Source organism: Fundulus heteroclitus, unplaced genomic scaffold (assembly GCF_011125445.2).
Source record: "Fundulus heteroclitus isolate FHET01 unplaced genomic scaffold, MU-UCD_Fhet_4.1 scaffold_60, whole genome shotgun sequence".
In the NCBI taxonomy this organism is placed as follows: domain Eukaryota; kingdom Metazoa; phylum Chordata; class Actinopteri; order Cyprinodontiformes; family Fundulidae; genus Fundulus; species Fundulus heteroclitus.
Genome location: NW_023397033.1, coordinates 574557 through 600918, shown reverse-complemented (window position 1 = coordinate 600918; position 26362 = coordinate 574557). Strand labels below are relative to the sequence as shown.

The 26362-nt window shown below is 41.1% G+C and overlaps 1 protein-coding gene and 1 long non-coding RNA gene across 2 annotated transcripts in view; one reads left to right on the top strand and one right to left on the bottom strand.

Moving 5' to 3' along the window:
• The window catches only part of kcnj13 (potassium inwardly rectifying channel subfamily J member 13), a 113910-nt gene that overhangs the window by 35565 nt on the left and 51983 nt on the right, over positions 1-26362 (bottom strand). The gene's annotated exons all lie outside the window — the stretch shown is intronic.
• Positions 548-4619, top strand: LOC118561292. The gene is made up of 3 exons (XR_004929926.1): positions 548-1021; positions 3350-3475; positions 3988-4619. It is a non-coding gene; the product is annotated as an uncharacterized LOC118561292 (long non-coding RNA).

The window sequence follows — 26362 nt, the reverse complement described above, 5'->3', positions numbered from 1 at the left end:
GGAAGCTAAAACAGGAGAAATATGATGCCTTTGTTGATTTTCATCAGAACTCTTGATGCAGCGTTTTGGATCAGCTGAAGACTTGAACTACATTTTGTGGACTTCCTGATAGTAGTAAAGAATTACAATAGTCCAGCCTTCAAGTAACAAAAGCATGGACTAGTTTTTCAGCATCAATCCTGGACAAAATGTTTCTAATTTAGAAGGTGAAAAAAGGAAACTCTGGAAACCTTTTTAATATGGGATTTCAATGACCTGTCTTGGTCAAAAATAGCACCAAGATGTTTGACTTTATTACCAGAGGCCACATGTGGAATATTGCTAAAGTAATACTTTAGCAATATTTCCAATTGATAAAGTGTTACTGTTACAGTATTTCTTTTGGGTGTTTATCCACCAATTTAACTGTCAAATGTTCATAAAAGCTGTCTTAATGCAAGAAACGAAACCCTTAAACACATGAAATAACAATTAACTTTAAAGAACTGAAAAGGTTTTGTTAACTTTTGACATAAAGCTGGATTAACAGCTAGTAAGATACCTTTGATTAAATTGGTATACTAATGTTTAAACCAGGGGTGTCAAACGTATGGCCCGCGGGCTGAATCCGGCCCACTGAACGCTTTAGTCCAGTCCGGTGGCCCAATGCATTTTCATTATTCAACGGCTTTATCTCCTCGCTGCATCGACCGATCTTCACCAGATTTTTTGTGAGTCGTGGGGGAGTGCTGCCCAATGCGTTCGTGTGAATCGCCCGGTAGACGGGCGGGAAAAATGCGTGACAACTTCTGCGGTGGCTGGCACTGGCGGTGCGCGAATTTGGCCCTCGCTTGGCTGCGAGGGCCGATCATCACCGCTTGCGGTTTTAATTTTATTTGTTTTTTATTTATTTATTTATTTATACCCCGTTTAAAAAGTCTCTGTCCGCTTATTATTTCTACAGTAACATCCCAGTCTAAACACGGAAATATTGAGACTGAGCCAGCAGTACAGCCTTCTCGATCATCTCCTCAGCTGGTTGGTAAGTTAACATTGTGTTCATTGCTGTTACCACATTGGCCCAGGAACGGATGGTCTATATCAGGGGTCAGCAACCCAAAATGTTTGAAGAGCCATATTGGACCAAGAAAACTTAAAACAGATCTGTCTGGAGCCGCAAAAAATTAAAAGTCTGATATAAGCCTTTATAATAAAGGCAACATGGGCTGTGTCTATATTAGCTATGTTAGCCTCCTATCAAATGGCTAAGTAGGCTACGAATACATAATGAGCATTCATGTTTAATTTTTATTTTCCTTGCAGCACATCCTGGAGAGAATAAAGCACTACTTAACTATACTGCTCTATGATGAGGCTTTAAATTTAACTTCCATAACAATATTAACATATTATATTTCATTGCGTTGATGAATAATGAACAAATTAGTTTTTTATGTAATTTTTATTTTTGGGATTCAAAAAAGTAACAATGAAACATGTACAATAGGCCTCCTACAAGTTCAGACTTCCCCATTAAAATAAAGTGCAGTTATCTTTAATGCTCACTAACACAACAACGCCCCATCCCTCCCCCGCACCCCTTATTTGGGCAACAGAGTGCAATAAAACAGCAGCCCTTTAAAAAGGTAACATATATAAAATATAAAAAATATTTTATATTTATATAAAATATAAAAAATTGACTTTATAGCTTAATATCTGCGCATTATCCTCTTCTCTTTGGTTTTGTGCAAATTAGGCCGTGGGCCAGAAACTGTAAGGTGACTTTTTGTATGAACTGTCAGGGGGCAACTTTTTTTCCACTTGGATCAGTTGCTACACATAGCAGTGATCTCAAAACACCAATTGTCCCACGTTTTCAATTGCATATTAGTACGTTATAGCCAATAGAAAATATAAACTGTTGCGCTCCGGTCCGAAAAGGTCACGTGATTAGAGTTTTGCTGCTCAGCCAATCAGATCGCTGTATTGTCAGCCGTACAAGTTCAACCAGTTCATCATGGCTGCGCCCCTAAGGTGTTGTATCTGTTTCCAGATGAAAAATAGCCCAGTCCGTCCATCCATCCATCCATCCATCCATCCATCCATCCATCCATCCATCCATTTTCAAAAACGTCTATCCCTTGTGGGGTCCTGAGGGATGCTGTTGCCTATCTCCAGCTGTCAACGGGCGAGAGGCGGGGTTCACTCTGGACAGGTCACCAGCAATGTTCCCCCTTATTTTTCATGTGTCTAAGCAAACACACAAACTCCCTGAGGGTTCACTTGACCTCTGTGAGCAACATCAAACGAGCACACTGAGGGTACATTACGCCTGTCCAAAACCGGAGGTTATATCAAGCTACATGGTTTAATAAAATAATCAAGTTACAGCAATAATTTCTTTTAGGTTATTTAGTTTAGATAAAACTGACTTAACCCGATTACATGAAAAAGACAAAATTCTTGGATTTTCTTAAAGAGCTGTATAGCTGTATTGCTTATTTTTATTTCAGAGTAGGGGGTCTTACTAAGGAAGAACTGAGAGATGTGCACATCTTTCAGAGTTCCACTCTTGTTTCCATTAAATTATTTAAATTTTCTGCAGTGAGATTTAGCTCAAGAATGTGGTGTTGTTTAGCCTCTCTTCTATCAGTCTGCTCCAGGGCAGCTGTGGCTACTAACATAGTTCACCGCCGTCAGGGTGTGAATGGGTCAATGATTGACCAATGTAAAGCACTTTGGGGTCCTCAGATGATTTATTTCAATGTTCTCAGCCGCACATCGCTTTTCTAACACAACGAGGGAAAGCTCTTAGTTCTGAAAAATTTCTTTGTGCTGCTCCTTTTTTTATATACCAACTACAGCTTTTTAATAACATAGGAGATGCAGAAAATCTTTCAGAGGCAGCTGTATGTCAAGCTGTCAGGAATGTTACTGCTGCATTCAGTAAAGGTGTTCCATAGTCAGAGACCCACAAGATTAATAACAAATCTTTACAGAATGAAAGCAATAATTTATTCTGTGTCAAATTTTGGCACTTCCATTTCTACTTTTCTATTCATATATTTTAGTTTCCATTCACTTAGAGTTGCAAAATAGTATAAAATAACTTGGTCTATTATTATTTTGTTTACAGTTCAGCTTGGATTTTATTTTCTGCGCAGCATAGATTTGCTGTGCGCGCTGAACCCTGCGAAGGCGCACGCGTGCAGTTTAAAGGGAACACTGGTCGCCAGTCCATCGCAGGGCAGAAATAGCCGTCTTTTGCCCAATTTACTATGATATCGCCAATGAAAGCAAATGATTCGGTCCAAGAACTGTCCAAGAACTTTGTTCTCCTCAGCTATCTTTCTCTTTTTCCCTTTAGGATCCTTGGCTCATCACACACCCACCGGTTTGTTTACAACTGCGACCCGCTTGGCGCTACACCGAGCTGCAAGAAACGTGTGCTGCAGCTTATGACGCAAATCGCCGTTGACAGATATTTTGAAATGTAATATGTATTCTACACATTTTTCATCATTGGAAAACATTGAGAGTGTTTGTCTCGGGGTTTCCTCTGCTACAGAAACCACATTAAAATGGAAAATATATTTTCCCTCTCATCTTTTTCCATTTTCACACATTTTTAAAAAAGCTCCAGGGCGCTAGAGAGCCGCATGCGGCTCTAGAGCCGCGGGTTGCCGACCCCCGGACTATATTTATTTATCACCCCATTTAAAAAGTCTGTCTCTGTCCGCTTATTTTAATTTGCAGTAACTCCAGCCACCCGCCGAGAAGTAAAAAGAGAACAAGTCTGATTAGCCTACGTTCATCAGTCCTGAAATTCCGACAAGACATCTCCCGGATAATCACCAAAGCATGTGCTGCTAGACAGATTATTGAAGATATAACTTAATTTGAAATAATTCAAAGAATTAGCTTGTGATATAATTCAGAAATTTTTATTCAAACCTGATTATATATGTTAAAAATCTAATTATATATTTTTTTGTTGTATTACAGAAACGTCGAAGGTTGTTGAACGAATTCCGTCCTCAGGTCGCAGTGCATCATTCTACCGCCTGCAAGCTGCTCGACTTGTGAGATCCTGCCAGATTCTGATGGACGAACTCTTCCAGCCACCGACACAACACTAACTGTTAACCAAAAAAATTGTGACCTCTGTAAAAATGGGCAGCCAGCAAATTAGAGATGCTTTAAATTAAATGTTGTAAGCTTTGAACAACCTTCAAAATATACCTGTTCAGCATATGTCTGGGTTTGTCAATTTACATCAATGTAATTCTCCGGATAGACATCAGGAGCAGACGGACCCGGCTTGGAATTATGAGCGTTTATTATCAGTAGAACAAGCCATCCATCAATTAAACGCTTCATTCTCTCAACCACTCTCGTCTGAAAATGATTGTTTACACTTTCAGCAGCAAGTTACAGATGTTTTAAATTAAAACACACAAATGGCTAATGACCTTTAAAATATACCTTTTCAGCATGCGTCTGGGCAGTGGCGGCTGGCCCATAGGGGGCGCTCGGGCGCTGCCCTCCCTAGATGTGGAGGGGAAAAGTCAAAATATATGTAGATTTCAAAAGTATTATTAATGTCAGTTTTTCATTAATAGTATGTAGCTACATGTAATATGAATTATTAAAACACTTCTACTAATTGACTCTACCAATTGACTCTCATTTAACAGTGCATTTTTCCACCGACAGAACGTAACATATTTACCGTAGGGCTGTCACTCAAGGAGCCCCCCAAGTGGAGCGAAATAACCAATCGTATAATGTTGCTAGGGGAAAATTATAAATATTTGGCCAATCAGCATCACCAAAATGAATGGCTTTGGGGCTACTAACCAGGAAAATTGTAATTTTCTATAAAGACAGCAAGGAGGCACTGCTTTGTAAATTCCAGACCGACTTTTCAGATCGTTCAAATCCTCTTTTTCTGTTTCTGTTCAAAAACCATTATTATGGAAGAAAAAAAACGTTGCAGCATTCACAGGTTCTAAGTACATTTGCAGCTACTGCTTTAACAGTTGCGGAGACATCAACAGGCATAACTGTGAGGGTTGTTGTTCCGTTTGCCTTGAGCCGAACTGTACTCTCAGCAGTACTGCTCTGTACATTGCACAGATTGTAACCGGATCTGTAATTCATTCTGCTTTGAAAAACACAAAGATCATGTGTTTATGAGACCTAAACTCAGGAGGCATGTGAGTAGCAGAGGCAGATCCAGGATTTTTCAAAAGGGGGTGCGCACCTAAGAGTCATGCCAAGACAATGTGAGGCTAAACGACCAAAGAATGCCATCTTTACTCTTTCACACTACCCTAATTATTCAGCTAAGGGTTTTTGAATTGATTTTAATGCATGAACATAAGTGGAATTAGCATGATTACATTATTGTAATTGAAAAAGGATTTTTAAGCCAAAAAAATCTTGGTTTTTACAGCATGCACAAGGTTAAAAAATAGTTTGAAGAAAAAAATATCCTTATCAACAATTAATCAAACAAAGATTCTTTATTTGCAGAAATTATATTTAAAATGAAATAAAAAGACCCAAGGACTTAAGAATAGTTTGATATGGTTCAAATGATAAAGGATTTTTTAATATACATGTATTTTAACAATATATTTCATCCAGATAAAGTATATTAAGAAAAAAATGACTTAAAAAGACCAAAGGACTTAGAACAGTTTATGGTTCAAGTGATAAAGGAGTTTTGAATATATTTGAAGGGGGATAAACTATGTTGAGAGGAAAAAAAACTTTAAAGTAAGTTAAACCAATGAACATGTATGGTGAAGTTAAGCCATAAGCCTATAATAGAACAGTAAGACTTGACAAAGAATATTCTTCTCTTCTACAACACCTTCAACTTTATGATGACAATGATAATGGGTTTACAAATGTCAACCATCTGGGATGCTTCTGGGCAAATATGTCTATGATTTTGTTGATGTCTAAATAAATGTCCCTGTGGACATACATAAGTAGCAAAGCCACAAACCTTTCTTGTCCCATAGTCGACCTTAGCAAAGTTTTTACTGCTTTAAGGCCCGGGTTAGCACGTTCCACAGAAGCACTCGTAACATGTATAACTGAAATGTTTGGGTAGCACTTCATATTTGTTATCCTTAGAATTTCAGGGAGAGAGCTGTGTTTTTCCACTGATGATGACCACTTTGTGTGCCACAACTTCATTTCCTGCTTCAATGTTGATCCTGACGGTAGATCATCTTTATTTGATGTAAAGATCTTTTTCTCACTCTCATCGTTTATCATATGCAAGTTGCTTGGAAATAGTTTTAATCTCGTCACGTTGTAATAACGCGAGATCTGAGCTGTGAGCAATTCAAATTCATGCTTGGACAGACCCGGCTGCAGAAACAAATTACAGGGGGCATTACATTTTTCAGGGGGGCACAATAAAAAAAAAAACATTTTACATGCTTCAGGCTGAACAGTGGCTCTGTGACATCTCCTATAGTGCTAAGAAACAAACTCTCAATAAAATCACAAAATCTAAAAAAATCTAACAAAAAGAAAAAGTGTATTCAGTGTTACCAAATTAGACATGTTTCCACCCAATTAAGCTTCTTTTGAACACAATGAGCTGGAACTAACATAGCTTATGGGCAGATTGTAAAAATTTGGGAAGCTTTTCACATTTGTTGGGCTTTTAGAAGAATTACTAACAAAATATATCAAAATAGTTGTCTACGTCTGGAAGAAAACTAAAACCCCTTTAATAAAATGCCATCTCATTGTCTGCATGTATTTTTTTAAATGAGTCGAATCTGACATCATCAATGAGTAATAGTTATAATGAATAATATTGATTGTTATAATAAAACAAGAAAAGAATAATGGTTAATATAGTGTTGCTATGAAATTGTATTGGTCAATGTAAATGCCCCAAGAGGGGTTGAGTTCTACTGATCAACTTAAAAATATTTCATGAAAGAGAAATGTTTGATTGAGCTATATTCTGTAAGAGAAATTACGTTTATATTAAGGTAGATGTATTACTCATGTTGGGAAACTATTGATAAAAAATGTTTTTTTGTTTTTTTCCGGTTGATATATCATGATTGTTAAAGTGATCTTGTGTGTTATTTGGTTGACTGATTGTACATTTTGTATACATTGTGGCATGTTCTCATGTGTTTAATACTTCTGCGCTTTTAACATTAGAGAGTTTGAGTATTGGGCTTGTTTTTTTCTTTTTAATTGGGCAGGTTTTATGCTGGGTGTGGGATGGAAACTAACAGTGAAATACAGCAACCTGTAGAGCTGTGACTTGACTCAAAAGTAAAGCATTAGCATATATAAACATGAGCACTGGTGTCAGGCTGAACACTGACTGAAATACAAATTCATACTAAAAGAGGTTCTGTAATTACCGCAGTTAGGAGAACAAGGATCAGAACAAAGCAGAGTTCCCTTCTGCCTGCAGTAACCCAAGTTTCTTCAGTTCTGCAGTTTTACTGTCTGGTTCAGCTCCCTGTGCTCCTAGCTGTCTAGCTAACCCTCCTAGCTGTCTAGCTAACCCTCCTAGCGTCAATGTTTACTCCAGTGTTGACTTCAATGCTGACGTTTCAAACAGAAATTAATAGCGCTGCTTTCAGCTCGCACTTGCTTGCTTCTTTGTCTCTTCTTGTAATTATTTGGTAATCAGACCAAATATCCATCCCACACTACCAACACCGACGGTGACCACAGCCGAGCCGCGCCGGCTTCTCTCTGAAGGATATAGACCAGTTCCCATGACCAAGCGACCCGCCCCTCTCCAGTCGTAATTGGCTAGCATGTTGTCTTCAGTCATTGATTTGATTGGTTGAATTGTTTGATTGACACATCAAATACAGTACTAATAGAACGATGGCCACTCCGAGGCTAAAAAAGAAAAAAAAAGTACAGCTTCCGCCCAATGCCCGCCCGCTCTAAAAATATAATTTCGGTCTCCAACAGGGGGTGCGCGCGCCCCCGCCCTCCCTTGTATCCGCCACTAAGTACCTGTGAGACGACTAAATTCTATCTTTTGTGTTAAAAACTATATCATCTGGCAGCAGGCAGAGAGAGCAAGACTCACAACTGTTCAATAAAATGCACAGTCTGTCGGTGCTGATGTAACGTTAAACGACCATCAATACTACAATCGACATTCTGTCTTTTTATAATTTTTTTATACTTTTACAGATCAAATCGGTGTACACATATTTGGTATGCACAAAAACTTTGATGGGGGATGTTTGGCACTCTTACGATCTTCTGCTCACGTTATAGCCCACAACAGTCACGCATTTGACTCTTACTTGGTTCTGAGTGTGATGGTTCAACTGGGTATTAAACCGTTCTTGATCACACAGGGGAGTAAAATCCTCTGTTTTACTGAACCTGATTACGGTATGAAATTCATTGACAGTCTTTTATTCCTTACTATGAAACTCAGTCAAATGCCAAAATCATTAGGCTTCACTGACCACTGTAAAGGGTTTTCCCCCCACTTGTTCTCCTCTGAGAACACTTTAAACTACGTGGGCCTGCTTCTTCCCCCAGCTTCTATGCGGTAGAGCACATGAATCCCGCCAAACACAAACTGTTTTCCATCTGGTACAACGAGACTTGTAAGCAGCCCTTTGACTTTCTGAACGAAGCTCTTTATTATTTTAAGTTACGTGGAGTTCTTTAAAGAGACAAACGTGGATCCTTTAAAATCCATCACAATTGCCTCAGCCTGCATGAAGGTTTCACATCCAATTTTCTTCCTCCTAACACTCTTGCGATCCCCTCCCCAGTGGATTACCAATGGCAGTGTAAGACTTTTTCGGATGCCTCCATTCAGTGGTTGGAATGGGTAGCTCTTGAACGAGGCATATACAGGGGTTGGACAATGAAACTGAAACACCTCATTTTAGTGTGGGAGGTTTCATTGCTAAATTAGACCAGCCTGGTGGCCAATCTTTATTAATTGCACATTGAGCCAATAAGAGCAGAGTGTGAAGGTCCAATTAGCAGGGTAAGAGCACAGTTTTGCTCAAAATATTGCAATGCACACAACATTATGGGTGACATACCAGAGTTCAAAAGAGGACAAATTGTTGGTGCACGTCTTGCTGGCGCATCTGTGACCAAGACAGCAAGTCTTTGTGATGTATCAAGAGCCACGGTATCCAGGGTAATGTCAGCATACCACCAAGAAGGATGGACCACATCCAACAGGATTAACTGTGGACGCAAGAGGAAGTTGTCTGAAAGGGATGTTCGGGTGCTAACCCGGATTGTATCCAAAAAACATAAAACCACGGCTCCCCAAATCACGGCAGAATTAAATGTGCACCTCAACTGTTTCCACCAAAACTGTCCGTCGGGAGCTCCACAGGGTCAATATCCGCGGCCGGGCTGCTATAGCCAAACCTTTGGTCACTAGTGCCAATGCCAAACGTCGGTTTCAATGGTGCAAGGAGCGCAAATCTTGGGCTGTGGACAATTTGAAACATGTATTGTTCTCTGATGAGTCCACCTTTACTGTTTTCCCCACATCCGGGAGAGTTACAATGTGGAGAAGCCCCAAAGAAGCGTACTACCCAGACTGTTGCATGCCCAGAGTGAAGCATGGGGGTGGATCAGTGATGGTTTGGGCTGCCATATCATGGCATTCCTTTGGCCCCATACTTGTGCTAGATGGGCGCATCACTGCCAAGGACTACCAAACCATTCTGGAGGACCATGTGCATCCAATGGTTCAAACATTGTATCCTGAAGGAGGTCTTAAATGTGGCTCAGTGTGTGGTTCAATCCACAAAACATGACAACAATGCTTTGCTGCAGAGGTATCTGACTCTAATGAAGTAGGGTGAGCTGGAGGAACCCCAAGTGACTTTAACTATGCAGCATAACTCGATACCTGAAAATAATGAGGCTGGCTCTGGCTGTACCGGTTCTACACCCTCTCCTGCAGAATTGGACGAAACCGCTAACGAGGTTCTAAAAGCTCTGCCTAACAGAGATCGCAGAAACGCAGAATACATACTGAAAAAGTTACCCGAATGTGGTGGGAGTTGGATGTCCAAAGGCAAATTTGTTTATCGGGATTGTGTGATAGGGGGCTCACATTTGGTCGATTTGCAGAAAAACCTGCAAACGTTCCTGGGTCTGTGTTTTCCTCTTAAACGGAAGTTTAAGAGGAAAACACAGACCCAGGAACGTGTTAGCTGTGAAAGAGGCTCTTCTGTTCATCCCCGAATTTGGACCATCTGTCATATCAATCAAGTCTATAGCTCCCGCAGTGTCTTTATAAAAGAGACCTGCGCTAAATTGACTCTTTAACGTGTCTTCTGAATAGCAAAGTTCAGATGACAAAGTTTCAATCATTGCTCTGTACAGTTGAGTCGAGCTACTCTTTGAAATTAACCTGTCTCCCAGAATAACACCACATTGACTGAACATTGCATTCAGCGGGTAATTTATAAGTCCGAAGGCAGCATCGTTTGCCAGGTTGTTTCCATCCGCGTTTGTGATCTTTAGACGGACGTGCAGCAAGGTGTCATTCAAATCCAGATATTTTTCTCCATCTCCGGGGATAAAGAACTCGATCGGGCTGGTGTCTGTAATTGCTGACACCGGTAATATTTCAGTGAAGACCTTATCTTCGATAGATAGTTAAGTCATGGGGATGGAGAAAAAGTCGAGTTCAGCGAGTGTGCATTCTGATGATTTCTGATGTAAGAGACATGATTGATTTTTAATGAAAAATACTAATTCAGCTAAATATATCCTTGCTCGCAGCGGACTTCCTCCTTCTAGCTTTGCTCCTGCTGACTGATTTCTTCTTTTCACTTTGCCCCGGAGGTCTCTTTCTAGCCCGTCTTGACAGAACCATAACCCCCGACCCCTCCTGGTTGTTCACACCCCCGTGCGAGCCGGTTATTTTCATCATAGCTTTATCTATGACGTCCGAGGTGATGTTTGTGGCTGCCTTTTTCAGATGCGGTTTTGCTATAGCAAAGCCGGACTTAACTAGGGGTGATACGAAACAAAATAATTTTGAAAATATGGATCCTATCCCCTGATCGTACCTAACAGGTGCGCCATAGAAACCGGGTAAAGCGCCCCCAACCTGGCCTTGGTAATAGGACACGAAACGGTGTGGGTCCTCTCTCAAGAAAACCATGTTTTCTTGATTGTCATTGCTTTTTCTCTTTTTCTTCCCAGGTTTTAGCACGCTGCAACATTGCTGGTGTGACTGGTTGCATAGCTATGAATGATTCCAGCCACAGTGGTTTTTTAAATGCATAATCTATTTCACCTGAACGCCCTTGTGTGAGGCCGCTGGTCTAAAATACAGTTTCACGATGCACTTTCCATATGTAAATTTCACCGGGGTGTTCCATTTTTTTTTCAACTTGTATATTTTCAATGTGTTTCTTGCCAACCGGGAGATAGTAGGGGTTATGAAAGGTTTCTGTGATAATATCTCCAAACATACCCTGGACCTGAACCATTCAAAACAGCGATGCGTGAGCATCGCCCACCATCTCTGAGAAAACCATGTATGAGAAAACATGCATGCTTTGGTTTCAACACCGCTCCCAGTACTGCGTCGCGGCTAGAAGCTGATCTCTTAATTCAGGGCTTTCTCGAATTACCTGATCATACACCTTTATGATAGGGTCATGCATAGGGTTGGGAATTGAAAAGTTTTTTATGATTCCGATTCCCTTATCGATTCTGTGAAGCGATTCGATTCCTTTTTGATTCTCTTTTCGATTCCAATTTGGCGAAAAAAGGAGAACAAACAGTTTGATGATGAGCATCAACTCTGTTTACTTAACTATCACACGACCTTACAAACTAACAAGGTCAAGATGTCCACAGCAAATGTGCACATGGAGTAACATTTATATTTGTTTAAATAAAAAAAGGAATATAAGAACAAACTTAAATACAGTAGATGAGTTGCTTAGAATACAAGAAAATGTAAGTTTGTTGTGACAGTTGCTTTTAATCTCTCTTTAGATAACCTCAGTCATCTTAATCTAACGGAGAAGCCATCCGTTTAACACTAGAATTACCAGAGAAGGGTCATTTAACATTTCTACCTTTGGAGCCCAGAGACGGGTCGACTGACCTGAAGGATTTTATTTAGCATCCTATAAGCAGTTGTGAACCGGTGCTTTTGTTCTGTAAATAAGGCCATTACTGGTGCACCAAAGGAAGGGGGAAGCTTAACTCCCTACTAACTGCCAGGTACAGCTGTGAGCAATGACCAGAAGTATTTGTGTCTAAGTCAAGAGGACTGAAATTCCAGCATGAGAAATATACAAAGGTATAAGAGGCAATGGCAATTTGGACAATTTGGTATTCGTACTACTTGAACTGTTTTGCATTTTGTTAAATTATGATTACAAACATCAGTGTATTTCATTGGTATTTTATGACATTGACTGGTACAAATTAGTGCATAATTGTAATGTGAATAGAAAAGGATCTGTGGTTTAAAAAGTGGTTTTCAAAGGCAAATCTGAAAAAGTGTGGACTGCATTTGTATTCAGGGCCTGACAATCCTAGATTAAAAAAATTGCTTTATTACTAAATTCTAGTCAACACAAAACTTACTGTTCGATTGAAACAATAAGCTTGTTATTGTTCGATTGAAATCGGAAAGAGAGGGGCATACTTAGACATGACCAGGACATGGTCATCAGCCTAAACTGACAGGGTATCACTCAGACAAACATCTCCTTCTTTAAAATAATTTTCAGAACTACCTTGTTTGTGATGGTAGCACAGAGTAGGCTTATTTTTCTACCCTGACTCCGAAGCAGCTAGTTGATTTATAATATAACATACATACATAATAAACCATACATGATGGTTTTAGAGATTTTGTATCCCAAAAATGCTGCACTTTGCTAATAACAAACAATTGTTTATTATTATAGTATTTATTTTTATCCACACTGCAGGGTAATAGTTGTAAAGTGATAGTGTTGGTTGCTTTTATTCTTTGGGGGATGCTATATTCACTAGATACAGGGAAACTGGTCAGAGTAAAAAAAGGGGACCTTGTTAAATGCAGTGCAATTATAATCTAATGAAATAAAAGTTGTTTTCTTGGGTGTTCTGATGTATGAAATCAGCAAACAGCTCCTTAATTTTCAAGGAAAACTTGTAAGGTAAACACGGGATGCCTACAGTAAAATGTGTCTTTTTTTATTATTATTATTTAACCCCATCCAATGATAGTCCTGCAGTAACTTTGAACGCCAACCCGTGTTGCTAATTTGGTTAGTTCTCTACTGTAGAGCTGCCTCCATCATAGATCGCACCCACCCCCAACATGGACTATTCACACGTACCTTCTGGCCTGACAGTACAGAAGTGTGGAATGCTTTTGTGAGTTCGGCTCTCCTCCCCCCTTGCTGATTCCTCAGGCAATGGCCCTATTGACAATTGAACAAGGGATGCTAATTTGAGCCACCAGAGTCGTCAGTTTGGACTCTTTCGGGACTTCAGGGGGGAGGTCGAAAACCCTGGTAATGCTAGTGTTAATGAAAAAGCAGTACTGTACAATTTTGGGAAATAAACCTGTCTCCCACTGATTTAAATAAACGAGCATCACCTTTCTCTCGCTCCCTGAACTGCGGAGCAACTTCGTAGCATGTTTTGTTACATCCATTGCAATAGCTAGAATCATGTAAGAATTCCAGGTACCAGTAGTTCTAATTAAACATGCTACCAAGGAAGGGCTGGATTAACAATAAAGGCACACTCCCTTAATAACCCCAAAGAGAGGTAGGAAATTGGTTTACTTCCAGAAATGGCATATGATTTACTAGGAACCAGCCAGTGATGTAAAACTAGCTACTTACCACCAGAGCTGCTTTCCACGCTGGTCGTAACTTTAGCACTTGCAAGATAGTAATTGCTTTCAAAGAACCCGTCCTCAAGATGCTTAAAACATTCATGGTCTCTCAAAATATGGCGGTCCATGTTGCATCCATAGCACTTATCATGCATGTACTTGTTGATGGCATTGTACAGAACATGATGCACAGCAGATTTCACTGCTTTGATGAACCTGAAGCAAATCCAGCCATTGTATTCATCGGAGCTTGTGTCAGCCTCTCCTTGGCCGGGGGGAATTTGCCTGTCCTCGGGCTGAGAAGGGTCCAGGGAGGGCAGATCTCCTTGAACTGAGATTAGCTGTGAGTCAAAGATTCCCGCTGGCGCTTTGGGAAGAAGAATCAAAAGTTGGCGAGGATGCAGGTGAAGGAGGGTGGTACAGCTCCGGGGAGAATTTGTCGCTGTCCGGGGACCCGTGCTGCGCTGATGTTGAAGTGTTTGAATCGTTTGAAGGAGACGGCAGTGGAGTAGGAGAGCTATCCATCCCACAGAATGTCAAACTGCTGCCTGCGTCCTTCCTCATGGTTTCGGATGTTAAAAGTCCAGTCAGCAAAGTTGCACGGAATCTCGATCAGCCTGCCCGGGTTTTTTTTATACTGAGAAGGGCATGGTTAACGTTGAAGGGGTGGTATTGGCTGTTGTAAGGGGTGGGTCTAAAAAGAGAGCGCTTCCTTGACCACCAGAATGTCTTTCCAGTTGCGACAGTCGCAGAACAGCGTTAATATCCGGACTGCTATTCTGATCATCTTGTCACGCCACGCATCAAAGGGAATGGCTAGCAATGTCCTGAACACACCGCAGTCAGAATTATAATAGTCGAGCACTGTGTTTTATTTTGAGCCTTTCTGAGACTTGCACGGAAAAAACATCGGCCGGTAACCCCCGTCTTCGACTGGCAAGTAGCGGAGAATATCCTATTTTCTGAATCCACGTCAGTTTCGTTCAGTTGGGTCTGAACCCGCTTGCACCGGTTAGTCATGGGTGAATCCATGATTCCGTCCCATGTTTCTTGTCTCAAAGAGGGGCCTCCTGCATTTGACTCTTCAGGGCCTAGTCTGCGAAGCATGATGAGTTTCAGAACAGCCCAATGTTAGCATGCCCAAGGAGTGGATAGTTTGCAGCTTGTCGGCTTGTTCATCCAGGTGATAGAGGTAAATCTCAGCGGATTCGTATTTGAAGACGTACCCCCATTTACCGCGGGCTTAGTAGGGTTCCAAAGACCATTGTTCTTGCAGAGGTAGGGTCGGAGGCATCTGAGTTCTGCATAAAAACAACGTAGCCTTGTGAGGGGTCTGCTGAACACACCAAAAATCGCTCTGATCGTAGCAGATCGTGACAGGTGTCTCAGAAATGATGGGTTCAAACTTGGTTCTTCCAGACGGCATGTTGAAAAGTATTCAATCACTACGGAGGTTTGAGAAAGGGGCTTATATTATGAGAGAAGTGACTAGGGCGGGTGAGGGGGACTTCCGGGGCGGTACTTTGGCCGGAAGTGGGGAATGGGTGTGAATTCCAGAAGTGGGGAATGGGTGTGAGTCCCGGGAAGGGGATGGGAGTTCTGGGGTCATAAATCATACGAGTCATAAATCAACTTTTGACATAAGGTGGGCTCTAGTACTTTTTATGGATGGATGGATGGTCCTCCAGTAGCCTAAGCCTATAGAAGCATAACTATAAAGACAGCTCAGGGTAACATAAGCCACTCTAGAGGGCGCTCTGTAAGCTTTGTCAAAAAGGAAAGTTTTAAGCTTAGTCTTAAAAGTTGACAGGTCTGCCTCACGGACCAAAACTGGGAGTTGGTTCCACAGGAGAGGAGCCTAATAACTAAAGGATCTGCCTCCCATTCTACTTTTAGATACTCTAGGAACCACTAGTAGACCTGCAGTCTGAGAGTGAAGTTCTGTGTTAGGAACATACGGGGTAATCAGAGCTCTGATATATGATGGAGCTTGATTATTAAAGGCTTTATACCTGAGAAGAAGAATTTTAAATTCGATTCTAGATTTAACAGGAAGCCAACGAAGGGAAGCTAAAATTGGAGAAATATGATCCCTCTTGTTGATTTTCATCAGCACTATTGCTGCAGAATTCTGAATTAGCTGAAGGCTTCAAGCTGCATTTTGTTGACTTCCTGGTAGTAAAGAATTACAATAGCCCAGTCTTGAAGTAACAAAAGCATGGACTAGTATTTTAGCATCTCTCCTGGACATTCTGGAGGTGAAAAAAGGAAACACTGGAAACCAAGAATATATTTTTTTTACTTTATTACCAGAGGCCTATTTAATGCCATCCAGATTAAGTGACTGATTAAAAAGTTTATTTTTTGAGAACTCTGGTCTCTGTTCTGTCTTCTGTAACCCCCAGATGACCGTTCATACTGAGCCCGTTTCTGCTGGAGGTTCTTCCTTCCCGTTAATGGGGAGTTTTTCTTTCCGCTGTCGCTTCATGCTTGCTCATTATGAGGGATTGCTGCAAATCCATGGACATTGCAGACGACTCTCCCTGTGGCTCTACGCTTCTCCAGGAGTGAATGCTGCTTGTTGGGACTTTGCAATCAACTGGTTCCCTTAAATAGGATTTTTTTACCAATCTGTATAATCTGACCCAATCTGTATAATATGATTGAATTTGACTTTGTAAAGTGACTTGAGATTACATGTTTCATGAATTGGCTATATCTAAATATGATTGAATTGAATTGAATTCAAAGGTGATATTGTGCCATGATGTTAAAGCCATGATGAGAAAAATGAAGTCAGATTAAATTCTAAACATGTAACCAGAGGGCAACTCAAAAGGGGGTTGTGAGCAGAGGAATTCCACACTTCCAGAGAGACAGCCCTCTCCACAGGGTGCGATCAGTGCAAAAAGCTTGCTCCCACAGTCTACACCCCTCGGTTTTCTTCTACACGTTCTTCCTGGGACCTGGAGGAGAGGGGGTGGTTGGGACCAGCCAGCCATGCCCTGCGAGCCACATGGGACTCAGACTCACACTTCTTCTGCCTGGGTCAGCTTAAGAAGAGGATGGCTGGGGAAGCCAGCCACGCTAACCAGCCACCATGCGGGCCTCACAAGGCTTGAATGCCCACAAGCCGCACAGAACAGGCCTTCTGTGAAACTCATATCCCCTCGCTTCAAGGGAGTGACAAAAGGGGGGAAATTAGTTGGGTACCCAACTGAGTTTGGCGATTCACCGACTAGAATCCGAGCAAAGTTTGCAGTCTAACTTCTGTGCAACCAGCCACTGAAGTAAAGAATGCCAAAACCAGCATTCCAGACAACGTGGAGCGGCCGAAAGGTCGGCACAGGGCCCACTTTCCCAAGCTGAGAGAAAAAAGGAGCTGAAAGTCTGCTGCCAAAATGATCAAAATTTTTCCCTAGATCTCTGCTCTTCCTTGGATGGCCAAAGTAAACCGAACTTATACGAGGCACTGACAGGTTTGGCAGAGGATGAGCAGGGAGAGTTACATGGTTTGTTTGGGAAGCTTGTGTAATGCGTCCACATGGTGTTTTAAACACAAAGGGGCTGAGCGACATAGCTCAAGTGTGTTTTTATGGTTATAACAAATATTATCTCCACAGGGTTTAATACATTGATGGGATATTAATGTTTATTTTATCTGGCTCACTCAATATGACTAAAATTAAGGCCAAAGCTTTTAAAGTTAGCACCGAAAATCCGCTAGCCAAAATGCTATTTAGCTCCCGATGACTTCCGGATATTCAGGTAAGGTCGTTTCAAGCATAAAGCTTGCTTGTTTTGCTCCACCATCGTTCGATAGTGCTATGAGCGTTATTACCGCGTTAATATGGAATATTAATGTCGATTTAAAGGCGTTTTGTTTAACTTTAGAATTAGCCGATTTTAGCGATCGATCGTTACAGCGACCCCTAGCGACCCCGCTGTTATGATCGCATTAATACAATTGAGCGTCCCTAAAGTTAAGGATTTTACTGAGCAAATCATTCTTTAATGTTATTTCCTCAAATAATGTTTTGTGTACTCGGGATTTGCATTGTGAATGGGTTAAAACACATGCCAAATGTTCTAAATTAGTTAACCTAATTTAACTCCATTCCATGTCAGATCTGCAGTGAACCAGGATTCACGAAATTATTCTGATGAAGATCAACCACTTTGTTTTGTCTTTTGTGTTCTTTTGCATGCACATATAAATGTACATGCATATATATATGTTACTCTCTCTCTCTCTCATATATATATATATATATATATATATATATATATATATATATATATATATATATATATATATAGGATTTGTTGATTGAAATACAGTGTTGGTTCAGATCAACAGCATTATATAGTGATGTTCTCTGGATGTTCATTTTAGTTCTGTTAATAAATTCTTGAACTTGAAGAGAAGTTGTCACTCCTTATTCTATGTGTGTGCAGAGTTTGCTGTTAAAAGATCGTCAGTGCTCGAATCCTCCCTTTCAATATTGTCCTGTATCAGCTTAAGAGCTGATATCCACCAGGCAATACCTAACAGACAGAGAGTTATTTATTAAACATTAAATAACTTTTAAACAGTGTATACTTTCACAACAATGATAACTTCTGTCTTGTCAGAATTAAAAAAATTAAAGTCATCCAGGTTTTGATATCATCAAGACATGCCTGTAGTCGAAGTAATTGATTGGATTCATTAGGATTTATGGATAAATATAGCTGTCATCAGAATGTCATCAGCATAACAGTGGAAATTAATCCCATACTGTCTGATAATTTTACCAATTACTTACTTTGAAAATTTACCTATGAAGAATTGAAATTTAGACTAAATATTTTTCCCCCTTTACTGTTGTTATGACCAGAGTGCTCTGGACGTGATTAATCCTGAGCTCATAGCCCATTCCTCCCCTTTGCGGAGAGGCTGGACCTGGCCAGAGAAGAAGCACAGCACCCTGATAATGTCTGGGTGATTAAGTCCCTGAAATCTGTGCTTGGAGAACAACAACCTGAGCGGAACTCTGTGTCCAAAGACCTGCCCAGAGATTCTGACTTCTTTCACATTCAAGATCATGTAAGGAGAAAAAAGTCCAGGACTGCCCTATAGCTATTGACCGCACATGGTCAAAAGCTATGGGGCAAGGTTGGAGATGCAGCCAAAGAAGAGGAAAACAGGACCATATAACTTGATGTGGGGTTTCCACAACAAAATACTGACTGACTGAGATGTGGATGTGGTGGAAAGTGATGGATGATCATATTCTCAGCAGTTCTGGAAAGGTGAAGTGTAACACAAACAAACAAACATCAAGTCAGAACCAAATACAAATTAGAGTTTTTTGGATGAGTGGAAGAAGCATGGACGTGATTGATTGCATGACGTAATGTTTCTGAATAAAAGAAAAAATGGCATCTACAAAATGAATGACAAGAAAAGGTTAGATCTCACAAGGTTAGACACCTTCCTGTCCTTTTTCTATGATGGCTCAATTGGGACTGAAACAAAACCAGCTTAGGTGATAATGATGATGATGATACACATGGACCTTGGGTCTCTGTGATCTGAAGAATACCAAACTTTATTTACTTTCTGGGTGCATGTTTTGTGTCAGAAAAATCTTTCACAATAAAATCCGGATCAATTTTAAAATTATTTATTAAAGCACATTAATTTTTAACACCTTCAGACTAAAAACTGAAAACTAAAAGTGGGAGTGTAACCACAGCAGTTCTGGTGTCTCTCACTGACATCCATCATTGAAACCTTTCAAAATCTGGTTGAACAAATGTTATAAATTGAGGGTTTCTTTTGATCGGAAACCGATCCATCTGTATTGTTTGAAGTTCCCTATAAACTCTGTTCATAGGCAAGTAAAAGCAAATAAGATTTTGAGTAAAAGCAAATAAGATTTTGAGGCAAAATTAATGGCATTAAGTCTAATTATTGCTGGAAATGAAACTTTGATTAGTATACCTTAATATTATGGATACATTAAAGATATTTACCCATTGAAAATAAATCCAAGAAGAAAATATCAATTACATATGCAGTTATGCTTTTAACTTGGAATGAGTACTGAAATAAAAAATAACTTAAAACTAAATTATCTGAAACTTAATCAGGTTAATAACAGAAGGGGTCGTAATCTCCTTACCCGACCCTTCCCCAAAAAAACTTTAATAAACCTGACTTAAAGATAGCTTTGTAAGTATAAGACAACTGTGCACGCATGCACAATTGAGAACACTGGTCAATCGGACCACTCATAAACTATTCATTTCATCATAAGATCACCGGGGACCAAGTGTGAGTGAAAGTTTGCCAACCTGAGTGTGGTGAAGTAAATCTTATTAGCGTGGATGTTATGTTTTTTTTTTTTCATGGTGACCCAGAAGCAACAAACACGGAGACAGTGTACGGTTTAAGTGGTTTATTGAAGGAATGGAGAGAAGGGGTTATGGAGGTGGAACTGAATCTTGCCAGCTGGAAAGGCTCAGGTCATGGATTGTGGTAATGAGAGAGGAGAGATGAGCACCAACAACAGGTGAGATGGTGCAGCAGAGGCTGACTTACGGAGAGTGTGGCAGATGAAGTAGTGGCAGAGAGTCAGTCTGGCTGTGGTGACCAATGATGAGCAGAGGTGTGGTTCCAGGTCTGGTAGAATGATCCATGGAGGAGGGTGGACAGGCCAGATGGTGAATGAAGGATGTCAGCAGATACAGAGTAGCAACAGCTGGTGAGATGGTGCAAGGAAAGCTTGAGGGATTCTGAACTTTCAAAGGACTTGGATGATGATGACCAAGGAGAGTCTTGATAGAACTGGACTGGAGCAAGGGTGGATCTATGGAGGAAGAAAACAAGGAATAAGAAAATGTATTTCTTGGAATAAGTAACAAACAAGGAAACAAAGTTCTGGTCAGGTGCCGCTCAGATGAGCTAATGCTCTGACCCCTTCCATCTGTCTCCAGTCACCGTAAGTACTCCTGATTAGTGAAGATGGAAGACACCTGGTGCCAGTGTCTGCCTGTCGCACCCTGCAGGAGAAAGCTAAACACGACAACAACACCTGTGCAGAACCAGACCACATACCTGACATCAACCCTTCCCCCTTTAACGGTGGAGTCCTGGCGACTAATGAGAGGGGATGGAAGTGGAAGATCTCTCAAAGTCAGTTATGAGTAATTGGTCCATGATGATTTGACCAGGAATCCAGGAACGGTCATCCTGACCATAGCCCTCTCAGTTGACCAGGTACTAGACTCTTCGACCTCTCAGACAACAGTTAAGGATATGGTGGACAGTGTATACTGGATGACTATCGATGAACCAGGTGGGTGGAGGGGGCTTGTTTGGAGGGCGCACAATAAGCTGGCTTGATCTGGGATACATGGAAAACTGGGTGAACACATAGATGGTCTGGTAGCTTGAGACAAACAGAGGATGGGTTGATAATGGAGTCGATGTGGAATGGGCCCAAGTACCAGGATGCCAACTTTCTGGAGTAGGCCTTGAAGGGAAGGTTCTCAGAAGACAGACACATCTCCTGAACAGTTTGGTAAACTTTAGCGGGATTCCTTTTCTTGTTGCCGTATTTCTTATTTTAAGCTGATGTTCGGTTCAATGCAGCTGTGGTCTGGTACCATATTCTCTTGCAAGCTTTGAAGTGGGTTCTGACAGAGGGCTGGATGGTCTCGGGGAGGTTGATGGTAGCAGAGATGGTTGATATTCCAGAGAGGTTTCAAATGGAGATCTACCTGTGGTGGTGGATTTGTGGGGGTACTCAACTCAGGCACAATGTTCTCAAGTTCCTGGTTCATGTGCTCACATTGGCCGTTGGTTTGGGGATGGAAACCAGAAGAAAGCTAGACCATGGCCACAGGGGTAGTACAGAAGTCTTTCCAAATTTGGGAAATGAATTGGGAACCTCTGTCGGATACTATTTTTGTGTGGATTACATGTAATCGGAAGATGTGATAAATTAGAAGTCGAGTGATCAGATGTGCAGATGGCAGGCTTTGAAGAGTCTATCTATGATGGTTAAAAGGACTGTTTTACCTTTGGAAGGGGATAAGCCGTTAACAAAGTCTAATGCTTTGTGGGACCAAGGTCAGTTGGGAATGGATAGAGGCTGCAAGAGTCCAGAAGGAGGTCTATGGGAGTTCTTGGCGTAGCTGGAACTGGCAGCAACATACTCAATGATGTTTTTGTTTAGGGAAGGCCACCAAGGATGAATTATTCTTGTGGTAAGCATAAACTAGGATGGGAGTGGAGGAGAAGAGACTCTTAAGCCTTTGGAAAGCTGCCTCAACAGAGGCAATCCAGGTGAAGGTGGTCTTGGGTAAGATGAGAGCCGTTAGACATTAGGTGTTGAGACTGAAGTACTTGAGGAAGTGCTGATAAAACTTGCAAATCGCAGAAACCTCTGGAGCTGTTTGCAGGACTGCCCAGTCAACCACTCAGCTTTGACAAACAACCAGCTCTCCTACAGCCTCTGCAAAACCAACCTGACATAGTGCTGGTGCTCATGAAGGTTATGTAAATAGCTAAGTATATCATCTAAATAGCAGAAAACAAAATTATGGAGAAAATAACAGAGAACGTCATTGGCTGGAACCTGGAATACTGTGGGACTGAAGGGGATGACCAGATACTCATTATGATCCGTGGGGTTTTGAAAGTCGTTTCTCACTTATCCCCTCCCTGATGCGAACTAAATGATAAGGGTTGCAGAGGTCTAGTTTAGTAAAGATGGAGGATCGATGAACAGAATCGAAGGCAGATTTGAGGAGTAGCAAGAGAGCAATTGTTTTAAACAGTTATCTAATCCAGCTCACAATAGAAGGGTTGACAAAGAAAAATCTACACCGACAGGAGAGGAGGAGGGAATGATGATTCTGGCTCTGAGTGAGTCTTTGATGTAATAAAGTGTCTTGGAAGCAAAGTGACTTAGGGGCTTGTCTGGGAAGGTGGAAAGGGTGTGGACCTGGACCGTAGACAGGTGGATAGACAGAATGAAGTCCAGGACCCAGTGGAGATCTTTCCAACTGATGCGAGGGTTGTGTATGGCCAACCAGTTGTACCCATGGACATCAGACTCTTGAGTGGGGAAACAAAAAACATGGTCTGCTCATGATGGTTGCCTGAGGTGACAAGATGGGCCGGTTAGAAAGGGGTTGCTGTCTAGGGCTGCGACTTTTATGGGTGAGTGTTGGGATTAATGTTTATACTTCATTAACCAATTTATCTTGTTATGATGTAGTAATGTAAGCTTCTGATATAATCATATTACTCACATGATAGCTTAATCATATCCCTGTGAAGAAACAGAAGACACTCTGTTTCTTCCCTTCCTGAAACAAGAAGACTCAGCTACAAGATTATGTGCTGACTGAACGTGATTACTCAGCTGTGTATCTTTGTTGACAACTCAGTCCTGTAACTAGAGAAACGCCCCAAACTTAATAAAATCGAGAGGAGAACGCTGTGACCGGCAGAGTGGGTTGGAGATTGTAACTGTACGGTCTCTTCCTGCTCTCCTCACGAGCCAAACCAAACTAATTGTCTTTGTGCCTTTCTTTCCCTGTGTTGTATGATGTTTTAGGTATTTAGACCTGACAGTGAGGGTAGTGGCATGATGGGAATATTGAGTTTAGCAACTAACCTGAACTTTTCTAACCTATTTAAATAGTACACAACTGAATGTTTACTGTATTTTTGCACCATATTATCTTGCACTGCACCAACATTTTTCATAGTTATGCCTTTTGCACCATTATTCTTTCACCATAAACATGGCTTAACATTCTTCTGCACACTGTTTTGCACACTGTTTCTCTCTTGCATTGTTACATTCTGATCACTGCTGCACTTTATATTGTAATGTTATCTTATTCCAATTGCAATGTCATTACACTGTCGTAAGCTGTATGCAACGGAATTTCTTTCTGTATGCACTCTGTACATACAAAATGACAAAAAAGTTGTTTAAGTCTAACTGTGGGTTGATGAGACTTTGTTCTGAACCTGAGTCAGCAGGGGCGGATGTAAATTGCTGTTGATTGTTAGCTATTATTGTGGTTTTGAGCATGAACTAAGAGATTTTGCCGTCATGTACTGCACCCAACGGGGCCCCCTGGTATACTGGTGACCATTCTCTTTTGATCAAATTGGGCAGTTCAAGTGGAAAGGACACAGCTGACTGCAGTAGAAGCAGAGCTTGGTTTTCAAGTGTTTCTGCCTCTCCTCGCTGGTCAAATGGGTCTTCCCTAGTTGCATAGGTTCCTCAGCTTGACCAGGCTCCTGACTCTTTTCCCTGGGACATCTAACAAAATGAGGGGTGGATGATTGAGTCCATATCTTCCTGTTTGCACATTCCTGGAAACGATTGTTAGTTCGGATGGCTAAATCATTAAACTCATCACTCACTAGCCACTTGTCGTGGCTAGTGAGCTCATCCTTCATTCTGTTAATTTAGTGAATGCCTGAAAGCATTCTTAAGTGCTGGCTCGTACCATCCAGCAGCTGTGGGTAGAGCCTTGAATTCCACAGCCACAGTAGTGACTGGGCAATGACCCTTTTTTAAGGCAGACAATCAGTTACCTGACTCCTGATCACTGGCCTAAGGAGCCAATGTCCTTTTAAATAAGACTAGGATGATTATTCATCTAAAATATATTTGGTCCAATGTAAGGCCTGTGCCTCATAAATCTACTTCCCGGTCATTTCACAGACCTAAACAAAATAGGAAAAAAAATATTTATATGTTCGTTATCTTCTTTCCCTATGTTTATTAGTAGGGAAATGAGAAATAGAAAAATCAAGTCCTCTCTTTTTTTCATATTATTTTATGAAGAACATGTAGGGGAAAAAAACTTTTGTGCAGTTTTTTTCTATTGTTGGTTTCAACTAAAAATAAGAATGCATGAATGAAAGAAATACAGATTATCCGTTTATGTCATGATCTTGGCACTAGTGCTAGTCTGATTCACCATTTGACACACCTGTACAGCTCCGCTCCGTTCTCATCAGTCTTCACCAGATCCACCTGCACCACTGACTATACAACCAGCTCTCAGACCAGTCACTAGTGTCAGATTATTACGAGCGATCGGTGAGTTAAATCCAGTCCTGAATCCTGTCTGCCTGCTTGCCTGTTGTCTTCTGACCCTCTGAGCCTGCCAAGCCCGTCAGATCTGATTGTTGTGTTGTCTGAATAAAGCCTGTCTCTGTGCCCTGACTTTGCCCACGGATTCAAATTTGGACTGCCTCTGGATTTCTGATCACCCGGCTCTGACTCTGGACCTGCTCTCAGATTTCGGACTCTGGTTATTCCACCTGATCATCCTGCCAGACTCTGCTATCTGACCCTGTGCCTGCCTATTGACCACCGAGCACCTGCCAGTCCCATGAGTAAAACCCTGAGAACTTCCCTGATCGGACTCCAGATCGCATTAGGGCATCTCCAGCAACATACCCCTCCAACTGGAGCCTGCACTCACCATCCCAGCCCACTCTCTAAGTCTGAGAAATGGTTCCCGTCCCTGACGCTGGTGATTGACCCACGACCTGCAGCAGTTTACTCCTTAATACATTTCTTTTCTTACATTATCTGATTGTGACAGGCTGAATTCTGGGTCCTCCGTTTCTGGTCATTGCAGTTTATTTATATTTTTCCTTGTTTTGTTTTGAAATGTTTGAGTGTGTGCATGTGTGCGCGTGTGCACGCATTTATGTCTATCGTTGTGAGGACCAAAATTTTACATAGACCAGCATTGTGTGGACAGTTGACATTGCAAGGTTCACACAATGCCAATTGGGCTAATGCTTAGATTTAGGGCTAAGGTGTGAATTAAGTTTAGGTTAAGGTTGGTATTTACCTGTGACCTTTGGTTTAGGTTAGGGTTAAATGTCTCGATGGACTCCTAAATCAGTCGTTTGACCGAAAAGGTTTGGTGTAGGAAGCCAAAGGCAGGGCACGGCCGACGCTTGTCACTTTGTAAGCTCAACTCCATTGTCTGCCCAAGCAAGAGTAGGTGGAGAGAGAGAGAGAGAGAGAGAGAGAGAGAGAGAGAGAGAGAGAGAAAATATATATTAACTTTGGAATAATATTAGGTTTAATTTAATTAAATAATGGTATTCCAGTGAGATTTAACTTTGGAAAGATGGTTATATATAGTAACTACTAAAGTTATAGGGGTAATTAAATTTGGGGAGAGAGAGATAGAGGGTTTTTATAAAAAAAAAATTTAAACTGGGTATTGTTGGCTCCAGACCTTTATTCCAGGGAGAAATAGCTTTGGAAAAGTCTTTCTATATTGGTAAACTGTAGTGTTTTAGAATGAATACCTCTGTTCCAGGGAGAACTAACTTTGGAGAGGAATATTTTGTTAAAATTAGTGTAACTGAATGATACCTCTGTTCCAGGGAGAATAACTTTGGAAAGGGATATTTTGTTAAAATTAGTGTCATTGAATTGATACCTCTGT